Here is a 17,399-nt window from a genome sequence, read left to right as displayed (position 1 = left end):
TTCTACAAATATTGTTTTTCCTTAAATTCCTGTAGTTCCTCTTGTGTATGACATTTTACCTGGTTTATAGATCATGCTTTGTTGCCCCTTAATGAAAGTGTTTGCTAACTGAACGCCTGTCATAGACCTCATTATGTCAAAGATTGCAATAAAAATAATTTATCTATTGATGCAGCTACTCTGTGGTACCTTATCATGCCATATTCTGCCACTAGAGAGCTTCACTTTTAGATTAGTCTCCAAATTAAAGGCAAAGCTTTCAGGTCTCAGACACCCTCCCTACCTTTAAGATTAGATTTTAAACTTTCCTTTCAATAAATCTGATATTTAGAGCTGGATCATTCCTAACTATAGCATCCCTTAATTATACTGCTATAGCCTCATAGTGCTGGGGGATTTCTGTTGATGCACTGAGCATTTCTTATCTGCTCGCCTCCTTTTTTTCACTCAACTAACAAATGCCATTATCTTCTCTTTGCTATAGTTAAGATTAGGTCCCTGTCTCCCTTTGCTTCCCCCCACCCTCCCCCCTGTGTCTCATGTCAGATGGCTGCCCCTCCCGGAGCCTAGTGCTGCATAAGGTCTCTTCCTGTTAGTGAGTTCTTCCTTCCCACCTTTGACAAGTGTTGCCCACAAGGGATTGTCTGATTGTTCGGGGTTTCACTCTAATATTGTATTGTGTTACTTTGCAGTATAAAGCCCCTAGGATGACCGTTTTTGTGAATTGTTGTCACATAAATGAAATTCTATGGGCTCAAATTGTGGTCATAAATATTTTGTACTTGTAAATCAAATGCATAGTTGTGAACTGAGTTTTCAGGACCTGAAGCTCAGTAAAGCACCCCACCGACAGCCATGATTGACATTACATTGACCAATCAGCTGAAGGAAGAAAAGTTTGGTTAAAATTCGTACTCGTAAGTTGAAACTCACACACAGTCAGGGAACTTGAGCACAAAGTTTTGCACTTTTTTTTTTTTTTAATCTGTAATCAGACCTTAACAAAAAAAAAATTTGTAACTTGTGTAAAAACATTTTTTATCAAACACACAAATTCTCATCTATAGATGCACAAACATAAAATTTTCAGACATTTTGGTTTACAAGGTTACAAAACTCAGTTCTCAGCTACGCATTTGATTTACAAGTACAAAACATTTATGACCACAATTTCAGCCCCGTAAAATTCTATTTAATTAAGCTGAACTGAACTGACTTGCTCCCTCCAATTAGCAAGGAGTGCATGCTTTAATACCATAAAGATGAACACTTGTTCTCAGTACCAAAAACACTAGAAACTCCGCATACTGTATATTAACAACAATCAAAGTGTAAACCCAGCATCTCTCACTTCTAAATTAATATTTTTAACTTAAAGGTTTGCAAACATTCTGTTTGAGTCTTTTCAACAGCAGGAAAATGTTTAATGATCAGAGCGACTGCTCGCTCCCAGGTTGCTACGATATGTTGTGTTTCTTTACATTTACTCTACACCAAATGATGGAGCTTTATATAAAATGATTATGGTCAGATGCTGAATTTTGGATGGATTCAAGCAACAGAGCAAGACTCAAGTCTGGTTTAATTGAAAACAAATGCTGTTGTATAGCAAGATTGCTATACGGTAGCTTGCTTTTCCTCAAAGGCATCAATGTTTACGATATCCAGCTGTATTCACAAAGAACGGTACATTGCAGTACAAAAAGTGCCATATTTTTACAGTAATTTGTAACAGTAAATTGTTGGAACCTTTCAAAGACCATCCAGCAGTTCATTCAAGCATCGCGCTGCATCATGACTAAGAGCTGCTGCTCCTTCCTTTGATTTTGCTCAAGCAAAGCAACAGCAGCAACAGTCCTCTCACACTTGAGAGGTCTGTCAGGGCTATATTGTTCAAAGACACTGATGATGTCTTACAGTCATAGCTTGTCCCAGAGTCACCTTCATTCCATTTCAGTAATACAGCAAAACCTTTATTACAGTGCTCACTGATAACAGAAAAATCAACCCTGAGTGAGTCCAGGTTAGCTCTTGGGGTTTGGTTTTATCTGCAGCTCCTGGCCAGTTATTTAAATTGTAACATACAATTGAATAAAAATCTTTATACAGACAATGTAGATAACACAGGCTGAGTAATACTCCAGTGGAATCACTGCACGTCCGACAAACATTATAACTCAAAATTGGATTCAAAACACAAAACACAGCAGCTATTAAAAAAGACAAACTTTAGCCATTTCCAAGCTGAAGATCACACTACGACAGAGTTCTAGCTTGCTACTCAGTTTTATCCTTATTTTATTCTGCATTATTGTGAATAAACTCTATGTTATTGCTGTTATATGAGAGTTTATTTACTGTTACATTTAAGCATTCATTGCTTCCCTTTCTGCATGACTTCACCTCCATTAACAGTTCTTGACAGACGCTGCAGCGGCTTTTAATGCAATCATTTGTTTCTGTTACTAAAGAAAAGTTTGGTCGAGTCAGTCCTCTGAATGTAAAGGCGCTCGGGAAGTCTGATGTACGGCCGTGTGTGTCACCAGCAGCCCGGTCTCTCAATGTCCCGATTCAACAGGCCCTCAAGGACAAACCACGCAAGACGCATAAAGCCCGGAGCATTAATTATTCAGAAAGGAGACGGTTGTCGGAGGCAGATAAATGTGTTTTACAATTCCACTCTTGCTTTTCACTGCAATTTAAGCTGGAGGGAGGGAAAAGCGGGGCTGTAGTTGTCCATTATCGTGCACTTTATCTCCTGAAATGAACAAACCCTTCAAAACAAATGCAATTCAGTAAATTGAATGGCAGCAAATCCAGACAGCCATGAGACGGGAGGGCTTGGGAAAGTTAGCATGCACATGGGAACATTTCATGATCAGGAGAAAACACCTTGAAACTTTTACTCATGCGTGTTGATGTGAGAATTTTGGTAAATGTGGGTTTTTCTGAGCAAAACCTGATCTTTTGAAAAGGTCCTTCCAGAGTAAAGATATTCAGAAAAGGCTCTGTTATTTCTGCATTTAAACGTGGACAAGGAAAACAAATTTGCTTCCGACTGTCAATAATGTGTAATGTGATTTTATTTGTAGGCTTCTGATTGGCCTACATTTCTTGAGAGAGGGTCATATCAAACTCGTTGCTTTTTTATGTACTTGAAAGCTGCACAATGTTGTTTTTTGGGTGGATGTTCGTGTAGACAGAGCAGATCTACATGTAGATTTGTTAAGACTTGAATTTGTAAAACCAAAAAATCTCAAAAGGCTGAAAATTCCTGCAAAGGCACAACCCTATACCATTATTATGGGCGACACTCATGTTCCCCACACTGAAGCACCCTCGCCCTTTCCCCACCACTTGAGATTCACATCATACTGTGTTGTTGCTACTGACCTGGAATATGAGAAAATATGTTTACAGTCTTTGAGGTTTCTCTTTCTACCTGCAGTCAAAGAAAACTACCAGTCAATTAAGCATAAAGTTTGAATAGTCTCCACAAATGAATGAGAGAAAACTGATGCCAAAGAGAGGGGATATCATTCATATTCTCTGGCTATCAGCTCAGAAGGCCCATCCATGTGCTGATCTTCTAATTGGGAGGGGCAGCCAATCACAAGAAAGTTGGTTTACAAGGGATGTGACCTGAAAGACAAAGGAGCAGGCTTGTTGCAGACAGCAGATGAACGGGCGGTGTGCAGAAAGCCCCAGTATAAGGCAAAAATTATAATGAACTTGCAGAGCTACTCTAGTGCAGACCAATCATAAAGATATGGAGCTTTAAATGAGCACAGGCCCCCTTTGATGTTGCAGGTCATAGAGTTGGAGGTAATTTTCTCTGTATACCGCTGGCTGTCTAACATGGAAGTACTGAAAGATGTAATTACTCTAGAAAAGCTCAAGTATCTGAAAGGTGTACTGACATTTAGCACTTGAGTGAGTGTTTTTGCACTTTCCTGAAAACATGTGAAGCATGAGGCTTTGAAGTTGTTAAAAGCCACTTTAGTGTAATGTTAATTATGCCTCTGCTTTTGAGTACTTTAGCCCGCTCCTGTTACCCTGATAGTTGCTGTTTTGTGTGACTCCTCATTTTCTACAATCTCTAGAACAGAATCAGAAAGTGCTAAGCAACCCTGGCCTTGACCCACACAGCCACAATAGCCTGATTAATGAGCAATACACCAGGAAGTAGACAAGGATTATCCTCCGAGCTGTGCCAGGTCCTTTATTTTCTGTCATTTTCATGCGACCACTTATGGGTTCTCACTGTATCGTAATTCAGCTGCCTGGCAGTATTAAAAGAAGGGTTTGAGTAATCTTTTCTCCACTTTTATAAGTTCTTATAAATTTTAGCCCAGAACTAAGATCACTTTGCATAGTAAAACTCAGCGGTATTGAGAGCAGGCTGTGTACTAATCCCACGGTGAGAGGTTTAAACCACAGCCACTCTGCATGCTGAGGTGTCGTTTCAGTCTTTGTGCCTTCTGTGTTTGAGCTCGAGCTGCTCAGTTTGAAGCTGCAGTTCAACCCAAAAGAAATCGTCATGCTTTTTCTTGCTTCTATGATGATGTGCATCTCGATTATTTTGCTTCATAGTGACAAAAAAAAAACATCCGCAGGCTTTGATGTGAGATTCACGTAAGAACTATTTTCTATTTTACTGAACTGCACTCATTAATCCTATCACTCTGCAGATGCTTGTGACAACATGCCAGGAAGTAAATACCGATAACATCACTCCCTAACGCCAAAGTCATTCAGGCCTCGAGGACATTGGGAAAGCTCTGTAAGGGGAAAATGTTGATGGGGGAAATGTGTATTCCCCAAACGGTTGGTCAGTGGTTGCTGCAGGTTGATGGCTGGTGCTTGGTAAAATCACTTGTAAAGTGGATGTTACAACAAAAATCTCCTTTGGGTTGCTATGGTCACCCTCAGCTTGTTTGGAAGATGCTGACTTGCGTGTAAACGCTACTTTTCAGGAAGTTGTATTGAAAGCTGTGATGTAAAAGAGAAACAGAAAGTGATGCCCTTCAAAGTAAAGGTTTTGCCTGCCTGCTACAATCAACATTATTTCACTAGGTGCAGCTTTTACTTTGAAAGTGAACATTCTCTGTTACTAGTTTTCACAGTTTCACTACCACTTAGCAAGTATTGGAGATTATGTATCGGAATTTCAGGAGCAGGACCAAACCTCCAAACGCGCTTCTTCCGGTTGTCATCTATATAGGTTCCCCCAGTTCTGCAAGCTGCTCATTCTCGTTTACGTGCCCCACCCTCCCTCCTTGTTCTCAATTCTTTAACTTATTCATTTCTATTTAGTGCATGGGGATCTGCCAGGCCCAGGAGCCATCACCAGTCCCCTTTGAGGGCTTCCCCAAACCGCAGCTCAATTCATGTCAAAGCATTCACTTTTACCTACTAAAATGCTGTCAAACCTAAAATGAGGACGTGGGCCCAGCTAGTGAAGTTGGCAAGTGTTTGCAGACAAATGGCCGTCTGCCATGCAGACTAAGGTGACTGCGGCAACCTGCTAGCAACCAGGAAAACTGCAAGGAGTTGTTCAGTGAAGCACTGTATACCTCTTTGCAACCAGTCCCACACTAGCAACTGCTGGCAACCTCCAGCAACCAGTTTACACTTTTTTCCAGCAATCTGTGGTTGCCAACCAGTCTCTAGACCTGCTTATAAACCAGAAAGTGGTTTACATCACATCACAAAAGTGTTGCCCTTTAAAGTAAAGGTTTTGCCTTACTGCTACAATCAACACAATGCCATTTGTCTGCAAACGTTTGCCAACTACTTGCCAACCAGTCTCTAGACCTGCTTGAATGGGGCTTTGGCAATCAATCTCACAGGGACCGCCATGAACCTCAGGCAACAGCCCGCAACCAGTAGGGTTGGCAAGAACACTTAAATGACCATGACAAGATTTGTGATGGTTTTGGGGGCAACCTGTCCATGATTTCTGTAAAGAGACGTTGCTGCTGAGTGTTTTTAAAGTATTTCTGGATTCTTGCGTTTGTACAGCTGATATCTATAAAACCAGCCAACTTGCAGTAAAAGGATCCAGATGTGTAAACAGCACTAAATTACTTGTGCATACGTTGATATGGAGGCCAATGAGGGCTCTCGATAATGTGACCGAATAAAAAAAGAGACTGCTGTCTGTAGGCTGTATTATATTTATTCATTATTTAGTTCTGTGATACAGCTGTGGTGTGTTGTAGACATTAGTATAAACTAAACATTTTAGACATTTTAAACATTAAACAGCTGGTGTGAAATAATGTTCCAATATCCTTACTGTTTAAAAAAACAGCCTAATATATATCAACGCAAACCTCCATCAGCTGAGCCTACATATTTTAAACATAAACACTCAGTACTTGGAAATCTAGAACATCTTAAACTTAAAGGGGTGAATAATTATTTTAGGAATTATTTTGGGGTGCATTTTTCCAACATCACCCTCAATCATACGCCAGCATACATATAACCCTTCAAACAGCATGCCTCCCATGTAACAGCCTTTCTTTACAAATCCTGATGAATTCAGACTCAAGCCACAGGAGACGATTTACTCTAAAAATAGCACTTCCCATTATTGGTTAACTGGCTTTGACATGGGAAATTGATGGAGGTCTCCCTTATAAATACCACAATTCCACAATCAGAGTTAGGCTGTGAATGAATTCATTATTTAATGCCCAAGAATCAGAACAACTGTATGCCTACTTCTTTTAAGCCTTTCCCCCTCTGACAGCAGTCATGTGTAGATTATGCCGTTGTCTGAATATGCACGGAAGAGTGTCTAAATGTTTATACGCTTTCTGATTAGTGCTGCATCTGCGAGCTGCTTCAGTTGTTGCGTGGGCAGTAAGATCTCAGCATCTCTGCATGCTCTGTCACAAAGTGCTCCACCTAAATGCCTCTACTACTTATCTTCCTCTGGGGATTACAAAGCATTGCAAATAAATGCCGAACGGCGTAACTGACAACAGTCACATTATTGCAGCATGCCTGGCGATAAGGCCCACTGTGCACTGCGGGGCTCTCTGTGTGGCCTTTCTGCAGCTATTTAAAAGTGGAACACACACACAGAGAAATGAGAATCTTTGCAGTACGAAATAGTTTTGATGCGATGATTAACGTTCCTCTCACAGCCGACTCACCAGAAGCCAGAGACGAAGAGCACGAGTGTCACTGGACCTACTCATTATTTTGCCTGACAAATAAAGCAAACAGGTTTCTCTGCCAGATGCCCCTCTCTACATATAATACAATTAACTCACATCTCTTCCACTTAATTTCCCCACCATCACCTCATCGTTTTCTCCCTCCGCCCGTCGCTGCCTGGCCACGGCTCCGCCTCTGGCCACAACACTGGAGAATGCCCTCAGTAAAGGTTATTACAGAAGGAGACAAACTTACACTGTGATCTTTAGCAGCAGGAAGCTTATCCACAAAGGATTTTACACAATGTTCAATCTAACACATGGGCGTCTAGTTAGGTTATGATTAGCATTCTCGCACAGCCGAGGGCGCACGATTCTCTCTGTGGGAGGTGTTTTAAAGGCAGCTGAGGTTTTCAACAAAAAAATCAGAGAACTTTCTCTCTTCTCTCTTTCTCTCTTTCCTGAAACTTTCAAGTAATAAAACATGGCTTCATCAGATGGCTTCCACTTCAGCCAGCCCAATAAAACTAAACTAAAGTGGGTGATGTGTGTGACCTCTGGCTATTAAAAGGCCCCCTTAAAAACCTCTTACACTCAGAAAATAAAGTACCTTGTTGTACCCTTAGACGTATATCAGCTTGTCACTGTGGTACTATCCTTTGTGGTATAGCTGTTATCCCTTTGACAGGGTGCACTTATGTGTATTAGTTTGTGCCTTTTGTGATACAAAAACTGACCTGGTTTAGTGCTGTCAGCGTTAATCTCGTTAAAATGACGTTAACGCCTTAACTGCATTAACGAGCTAACTGTGCTAATGCGTTGACGCCATGCAGCCCCACGGACTGGGTGATCTGCGCTAACTCGCTAACGGAGATTTGCCGCGTTAATGCGGTTATGGCGTTAACATCATTTTAACGAGATTAACGCACTAGAATAAATATAAAATATTGTATTGTTATTATGCATATTTGTTATCATTCAACTGCTCAGAAATAACACATTTCTAGCCTTACTGACCACTCAAAGCCTTATCTGTTTCACATCTGCACCTACAGCTACCTTAGAAACACCAGTTATATTTATATTGCTCATTTGGGGCCGTCTGACTGTCGGGGCTTTAGCTGAGGCAACTGTTGTTGTGATTCAGCACTATAGAAATGAAACTGAATTAAAATTTGAAGTGAATTGAAAATTCCAGAGAGAGCTCACCAGGCACAGGAGTACATTTAAATCCACAGCCTAGTTGATGTGACAGTTTCATAGTTATTCATTCAATTTAATAAAATAAAGGAACATCCATTTATTAGTTTTCTTCAGTTCTTATGAAATTCAAAGGTACCCCAGCTGTCGCTGGTGCACCTTGAACAGATCACAGAATAACAAGACAGTAAAACTGTACTTTTATCTTAGTTAATTTCCTGTTTGCTTAAACACAGTCTACCTTGTCAAGCACTTAAAAAGAAGAAGAAGAAGAAGAAGAAACATGCACAAATGTTCACTTTTTAATGCTCGGGAACACATATGTACCATTTTGGGCCTCAAAAAGGTCAAATTGGGCTAATCAATTAAACTTCCAGTTGTAAAAACATACATTTCTGTAGATTGTACCCTTAAGGAGAGGAATGGCCTTTACCCCTACTTCTAAGAGTGTAGCTGTAAAGTGAACTGCTGTAAGTAATCTTTTTGTCTGCTGAGTTACCTTACATGGCTGCTGCTGTTGCCGTGGAAAGAGGAAAATAACAGCCAGCTGCTCCAGAGGTGGAGCCGGTACGCATGAATGTAAGGCAGGCTGTCACTGGAAAACAACATGCACGCTCAGCAGAGGTCCTGGCCGGGTGAGGTAAGGTTAATATAACCTCACAGCTTCCCAGAGCGAAGTCACGAAGGAACCGCTCTGTGCCGGAGGTTTCTACCAATTATATCAGATTATCTGCACTTGAATGCATCGCTCTGTGAGCAAAATCGGAGAAAACTCCCCAGTATCCCAGTTACTTGATGCAAACCTCTGTTTTTCCCTTTGTTTCTCCCCCTTTTGAGCCAATGAACCTGTCAGAAAACATCTCCATGCGCTTGTACACAGAGAACAGAGAGGACCTAATTTTACATGTCGCTGTTTTAAACCCAAGGGGGAAGTCAGCAATTTCACTGCTTTCCTGCAGCGGAGAAAAACACAGCTGGAGTCTGGTGAGAACAGCAACAGTCAGGGGGGTTAGTTGCTCCCCTCAGCATTTCAAATCGCAAAAGACATCAATGGGGTTACGCAGAGCAGTGAACGAAATGTCGTCTATTTTGATTGAGATGGATTTTTTCCCCCCTCTGTACTTTTCCCAGATCTGCTGTAAATTTGTTTTTCATGGTGGCGTTCATTGTGACAAAAACCTCGGTGCTGCAGGTTCAAGCAAAAGGTCACAGAAGAAAGCACAGAGCACTAAGCTGGCTGAAACACTGCTGGTTTCTGGAAACAGCTTGCACCACAGCTAATCAAAGTTTTGTTTGTGGAAGTCTGGAAATGAGCTAAAAACTGGCCTGTCGAATTTTCATCACGTTACAATAAGGATGACTCGGTTCTCCTTATTCTTCACGGTGCACGTGTTTGCATTATAAATATGCTACTGCTGTCACCTGCAGGGCAAACATAGCACTGCACGTCATCCTCTCTGAGTGTCGATTTGTTTTCCTGTACCAGAAAAAAGTCAAATTCATTAAAAATAGATGGGGCTGGAAAAGAGCAAACATCTTCTCCTCTGTCACGAATTATGTTTGCACAGATTTCTCTCCGTAAATAACATCCAGCGGCTTGTTAATGACAAGTCAGCGAAAAATCCAATTTTCCCTGATGGGTTTCCAGAAAACAAATTTACTGCAAAGAAGAGGATGTACGGCTTCAGTAATGCAAAATGCAGCAGAAGGCAGACTTTAGATGTTAATCAGGAAAATTAAGACCTCACTGATCCCAGTTAATCAGGACGAAGGTAAAAGAAATTTAGATCCAGGTGGATTGTGGCGTTTTCACTTTGGGCTGCTCCACTTGTGTTACAGTCTTTGAGTTTGTTTGTTTTGTTAAGCAGCTCTAACATTTAAATATCTGTAACTGACTGGATTAGACAGCTGCTGCTGAGGCTGCTGATGATGATGAAACACATCTGAATCCACCTTCTGACAGAAACACGTTTGCTTGACAGTGAACGCAAACACCAGATTGTTTAGTGTGCAGATATCGCTGCCATTGCTCGATAAGACGATCTGTCAGGCGGCGCGGCTGAGAAACTCGCATGCACCTGATCGTATCGCCCTGTTTTATTTCAAACTTTTATCCAAACAAGTTGCGGTGTTTCTTCTCCGTGAATACAAAGCAGATTGCGATTATAACTTATCATCTTCTTCTGGGTCTTTGCTTCCAATTAAACGATGTTTTGATGATGAAAAAATAATTTCCTTTTGAAATAGGGACTGATGAATTTCAGATTGCAGAAATTAAACCTTTCCCTTTTCCAAACACATTTATTCACTGATCTGTTCTTTCATTACGCAGATAAGCCAAATAATTAGCATGTAAAGCTACATCAAGACCGTTCTCTCAGTCATCTTTTTTTCATTCATCGCCTCTTTCAACAACTGATGCCAATTATGTTCGTGTTCAAAAGGGGATTACGATCATGTTGTTGGGCTTCAAAGGTTGATGTCACTCTGTCCTCGGGGGCTAATGTGCAAACTAACCAGCTTTCAGCGATGAATAAACAAACATCTTCTCCTGCCAGACATTTTGCTTGGTTTCAAAAATAACATCATTTGAAATGATACTGAACAGCTTCTGCTCACCTACCAGGCTCTCCCAAAGAGACCAGCGGAGTCTGGAGCAGGATATGGAGGGAGGGGGGGGCTCAAGACAGCCCCACAGTCATGAAACTTTATTTCAGTGCCATATCCCAAAAATAGCACAGCTGAATATGATTTATTATCCTGCCAAACCACATGTTTTGAAAGTATTTACTTTATGTTTTATTGCCAACCAAATAATTTTTGCTATAATCCAAAAATATGATAATGGGACAGAAATCTCTGTGAAAACTGCTTCCCAGAACCACCTTCCCCATGACGGTGCTCCATTTCTGAAACTACCGCTCTAACATTTATATCAACCTCAGATCGACCGGCCACCTAGTGAAGGCGAGGCTGGAGCTCCGGGCTCTACTGGCTCTGTTTTATTTATCACTCAACTATCTGTTTCTCTTTAAACATAGATTGCATATAAAAGATGGATGTAGGCATCATTAAGACCTCACGTGGGTACTTTTGGGGGTATTTCCTGTTGTCACCTCGAGTTTTTTTCTATCCAGACGAGACCACAGTTGGACGAGAGGACAGAGACATAAATGAGGATAAGATAAAAATACAGTTTATTTATCGCAAAAGACCAGAAATTATTCACACAGTGCACAACAGTTAAAACATTGAATACACCCTATAACAAATAAAGCTTAGACACATTAAATAAGCTCAATAAAAAATAAATACAATATAGATATAATACAATAAAAAACACAATAAATATCATCAATCAAAAACACTGGTATTCCCAATGGATGTATGTTGAGCCCAAAGCTCCATCTGCACCTCTGATTCCATAATTAATCATTGGTTTAATTTCTTTTTAGGATGAAAATAGCTACAGTCTGGCAGTGGACCATCTGACTGAGTGCTGTAGAGACAATGATCTGGCCCTAAACACCTCAAAAACTAAAGAGATGATTATTGACTTCAAGGAATCTGGGGTCAGGAAACAAAACAAATCTCCCACTCCACATTCATGGTGAAATAGTGGAGACTGTAGAGAGCCTTAAGTACCTGGGAGTCACCCTCACAGTGCAGCTGACATGGTCCACTAACATCTCCCAGCTGGTCAAGAAGGCACAACAAAGACTCTTTATCCTCAGAAAGTTAAAACAAGCCAAACCTTTACAGAAAGTGTGCAGGAGTGCAGTGAAATCCATCCTGACAAATAGCAACAGTGTGGTATGCCAGCTGTGCTGCTGCAGAGAGGAAAGAGCTGCAGCGAGTGGTGAGAGCATCAAAGAGCGTTGTTGGGACGGAGCTTGCACATCTGGACTCCATCTCTGCCATCAGTTTGACGAAGGCAGACAGTATCAGCAAGGACAGGACAGTTCTGAACAATCAAAACAGAAACAGGAACAGTTTTTACTCTAAAGTGACAACTTCCACCACACTACACACTTTACTGTAAACATGGCACTGAAATACACACTTCAATACAAACACATATAATATGTGCATAATGCTGCTGTTTCCCTCCTCTTTTGGTTGTTTTTATTCACTCTATTTACTTATTGTTTTTATTCAAAGGCAAAGCCTTTTTACTATGTTTATTGATAATAAAGATCATTCATTCAATCATCCGTATTAGGGCTGCCACAAACGATTATTTTGATAGTCGACTAGTCACCGATTATTTTTGCGATTAGTCGACTAATCAGATCATCATCCATTGGACGTAAAACGTACAGCTTATTGCACCAGCAGCATCTGCTCTTATATAACTATCATTAGCTTACAGCTTTAAGCGTTTAAGGTATGTGCTAACTAAAAATAAAGACTAAGATGATAGTTTATTAAATTTTAATGAAATTTGCAGATTGTTTCGGTGAAGTTTAATAAACTCCTTGCTATCTAAAATATAACAGGACACCGGAGTATATTCTCGAGCATCTCACACTTCTGATAATCAGTCATCTGCTTGATGTTTATTCAGCTGTGTAAAAACGTTTTGGCTGAGAAACTTTAATCTCAGCCAAACCGATTTACTCAGGAACAAATAAAATACTAAAAAAAAAAAAAGCCAAACAATAACATTTTGAAGTTATCTAAGTGACATATGTTTAACCTAAGTAGTGAAAGACGGCAGTGGGTTTGAAAAGGACTTGCCGGGAGTCCGGTGTTCTCACGCTATAGTGAGCCTAGCCCCCGGCTAGCTATCGAGCTAGTGGGTAACAGACGTCTACGAAAACGTCGGAGCGCTTTTGAAAATATGTGGTGTCTTGATAAACTGAGCAGATATTTGAAGTTTACACAGATACATTCTCGCCTGAAAATATGTTAAACGTTTATTTTGTGACCCAGAAATAATAATAAGAGTAATATTACAACTAACTAGCTGCCGCCATTGTTGTAAACTGAGCTGGGCTGCTTCTTCTTCTTCTTCGGGGTTTAACGGCAGCTGGCATCCTTGAACATGCAGTGCTGCCATCTTCTGCTTCAGTCCGTTATTACACTCTTAAATCCTACTACTTCTGGTCTTTTGTGATCTTACAAAGCTTCAAACGACGCGTCGACTATTAAATCAGTCGTCGACGATTTTGATAGTCGACGTAATCGTGACTAGTCGACTAATCGTGGCAGCCCTAATCCGTATGCAGTTAAAATAAAATAAAAAACTCAAATGCTGTCTTTTTCCAAATAACCACTTGAATTCCTTTATTCTTATCTCTTTAAATTTAGCCTAAAAACAAGCACAGAAGCCTTCATCAGGGAACGAAAGCAATAATATGAGGTAGTAAACTGTTTCTGTCTTTCCTTATGATAGCATAGCTGAAACAGGTCATAGAGACAGTTTTCTCTTGCTTGCCATGGGTGTCCATATTCACCGCAGCTGCAGTTGTTTTGATGACCTCAGTGTCAGACTCAGATTATCATCCCTGTCTCCCTAAAAGTCCCACAGCCAGATGCTGTAGCCTACAAAGTGCAGCATCATCTCTGTGAAACACACTGTACTGCATACTGTAATATAATGCATAATATAAAACCACATAATAACTATATGTTGTTTTTGTACTAGAGAAAATGAAAATTGACAAGCAAAAAAAAAAACTTTTGGAAAAATGATGACGGTTGACAGTCTGAAGGTCGGGTAGTCGGGTATAGTGCTGCACCAAAAGTCTCCCTGTGACTGTTTAGTTGTAAGCAGGTTGCTGCAGTCGCCAGCAGTTTGCATGGAAGACGCCGACTTGTCTGCAAACACTCGCTAACAGTTCAAAAGGTAGTGAAACTGAAAAGTGTTGAGAAACAAAGACCATTTCTATTTAAAGTAAACATTATGCTTCTTGAAATATGTGGATTGCAGCAGTAAAGCAGGCCTTTTAATCTGAAGGTTTCAGGGTTTTTGCAGGTTTTGTCTCAAGTGTTTGCAGAAAAGATGCCGTCGTCTATGTATCGTCTAACGGCATCCACTGTAACCTGCTAGAGATCAAAGTAATCGTAAGGAAGTTTTTAGTGCGGCAATATTTTTGGGGTGTTTTCATCTGATGAACAACATCCAGCAATGGCTCACCAACCACCAACCAGTCCAGGAGTATTCAGTACCCCACCCCTTTCTAGGCCTGCACGACTGAGGCCCAACATTCAAATTTGGGTTGGCATCAAGCACGATTTTCTCACGGCACACTGAGAGGACTCAAACTCAGAACTTACCACGATCAGTTTTACAAGATTTAACAAGGAAACTCAAGAATATTTTATGGTCCCAATGGATCCGGCTACAGACAGGCTAAATACACAAACAGTGGTTTCCAACTTTCTTTATTCAGCTTCAGCTCTGAATAAAGAAATGCCAGTTTTTTTTATATTTAAAATCTCTTTATCACATCCTCGTCAAGTCTTCCCAGCTCCCAGCAGCAGAGTCAGGGGCTGAACAGCTCTGAAAATGTGAGAAGAGAAATTCAGTCAGACTTCACATTTTCAGTTCCTCCCCTGAGGGACCGCTTCACTAGCTTCTGTGCTCTTCATCACCTGCTGATTATCACAGTCTGCTCAGTTCGTCACCCAGATGTCCAGAGGTCAGAAGCTAAACACACAAATGAAAGAAAAATAACTGTAATGTGAACATAAACTCTAATTTTATGACCCATGTAAACGGTAAATCACATTTACACAGCTTCCTCCTCCCTGCCACTTTATCTTTCATAATATGTCCTGCATGTATCACCATCACATCACTGTGATAAACAGCATGCAGGGAATGCAAACAAACCATTAATCTCCTTCTGCCAACAGAAAAACAACCCACACCGCAAACATCTCCTAAATAACCAACTCCTGCTTATTTACGCTGCACTATTAAGGCTGCGAGGATGATGCAAACAATGAGAACTGGAAGCAAAACCGTTTATGAATATTTTACGGTGGAGAGCGGAGAGCGACAAAGAGGACGTCTGGAGTCAACTTTTGATAGTTTTTAAACGGCCCTGTGTGTGTTTGTGCGGCGTATGAGTAAATAACTGGAAATAGCTGCGGCGCTTTGTCTCCCTCGCTCTCTCTGAATACCTGCTGCCAAAGTACACAAGAGGAAATAATAAATAGAAATGCGAAAAGAGAACATCTGGTGGGAACAGTTAAAAAAAAACACATGAAAAATTATGATTATACTCACGGAAAATACACGGGGACCTTACAATAAACGCATGTTTTTCTTTGTTAAAATGCATTGGATATTTCTCTCCGAGTTGTGACGCTGAAATCCGTCTCCCACACACAGAGCGAGCATTTTTTTTTTTGGAAAGTGACCAATGCAGACATGAAAAGCAATCAGATGTGATTGTGTTGGTGATTGGAGAGGAGGTCTGTGTGGCTCCGTAGCAGAACATGGTTGATTGTGTTTGAATAGTTGCTGATTGACTGTAGCTCTGCTGCAGCCAAGCTGTGCACACTATGTGTCCAATAGTTTTCTTTTTCTTTTTAGGAACTTGAAAATTGCTTCATGAACTAAGGAGTTAACTATTTAGTCCCCGTGCAATCATATTGCTCTTTAGGTCACAAATTCAGCCTGACTGCTGGACTGAAAAAACTCTGGTGAAGAGTCGCCACTGGAAAGAAATGTGCAAGGATGGGTTTTGTAATGAAAAATGAACAAGCTGGGTGAGGCAAAGCGCCGTGCTGTGTGGGAAATAACACAGAAGTATTCAAAAGTGCTACTCTTGTGGAGAGGTAATTATTAGGGATGCAACGATACCAATTTTTTCAAACCGATACGATACCGATACTTGGATCTGAGTATTTGCCAATACAGAGTACAAAAACCGATACTTCTGCCACACACACACACGCACACACACAGCTTGTCTTTACCTCTTCAGAAAGTTTTGGCACCATTATCGCAATTTCATATCGCAGCTCGAGTATGCTGAGAATATCCTCTGTTTTCCACGACCGGCATTGGCTGGTCATCCAGAGCGATAAAATGAGTCAGAGCCTCTGTTATTTTAACTGCCCGTGGATTTTCTCTTGGAATTTTTCATCGCTTTGCCAAAACCTGAGTTAAAGTTGGCTGTTCCACACTGCTGACATTTTGTTTAGCCTAGCTAGAGCAGCCTCCAGTTTCTCTTTTTTATCTGGAGTCGCCAGTCTCACTCGTCTAACCCTGTGCCTGTTTAGCGCGGGATGTCCCCCTAGTGGCCAATCTAAAAAACTACAACAGAAATGACAAGCCACCCTCTGATTAATGAAATAAGTTAGTATCGGTTCATGGTATCGGTTAACTTTTACGAGTATGAGTACACACACATTTTACAGTATCGGCCCCGATACCCGATACCAGTATCGGTATCGGTGCATCCCTAGTAATTATTGTCTTTCATAAAAATAATATTCTTAGAAATACGAGTCATTTTTGGGGTTGTACATGCCACATTTCTGGAAGTTTCCTGAACAATAAAGAATCTCACATGCAATAATATCACATAATCTCAATCAAATTGTAGCTCCACAGCTTAGCAGTCAGATTAAAAGAGTTTAGACTGGGTATGTCTGAAGACAACTACACGAAAGAGGAGTGTGAAGGCAGGTAAACATTGTGAAATCTCAGATTAAAGACGACCACGATGAAAGAATCACAGTAAAATCTTCGTTCACAGTTACAGAGACACAAAGTGGGTGTTATAATAATATTGTAACCAATGAAAGCCTGGGACAAAATTATGTTGTACCAGAAATTTTGTGTGACTCACAACACTTCATCCTACATCTGCATCATCATCACATCCAGAAAGAATAAATAAAGTGGGAAAAAAAGTGGAGGAATTGTAGATCTGCCTTCAAGTCCAGCAGAAACCTCTGGTGAACTCAAGCTGTCTCAATAAAAAACGACAGCCCTCACAGACTGTATATAAAAGATGGGCAGAGCTTCCAGAGGCCTGCGCTATGAAGCACGATTGAGTCTCA

General features: G+C 40.7%; 1 long non-coding RNA gene across 1 annotated transcript; it reads right to left on the bottom strand.

Annotated features, from left to right (window-relative positions):
- Positions 1–14: 14 nt before the first annotated feature.
- LOC146509026 (uncharacterized) lies at positions 15–16,283 on the bottom strand. Its single transcript, XR_014876972.1, has 2 exons — positions 14,973–16,283; positions 15–14,880 (listed from the first exon to the last, which is right to left on the bottom strand). It is a non-coding gene; the product is annotated as an uncharacterized LOC146509026 (long non-coding RNA).
- Between the last annotated feature and the right edge of the window lie 1,116 nt (positions 16,284–17,399).

Source organism: Neolamprologus multifasciatus, chromosome 11, assembly GCF_963576455.1.
Source record: "Neolamprologus multifasciatus chromosome 11, fNeoMul1.2, whole genome shotgun sequence".
Classification (NCBI taxonomy): domain Eukaryota; kingdom Metazoa; phylum Chordata; class Actinopteri; order Cichliformes; family Cichlidae; genus Neolamprologus; species Neolamprologus multifasciatus.
Note: the sequence above shows the minus strand (reverse complement) of the source record. Positions and strands in the feature narration are given on the sequence as shown.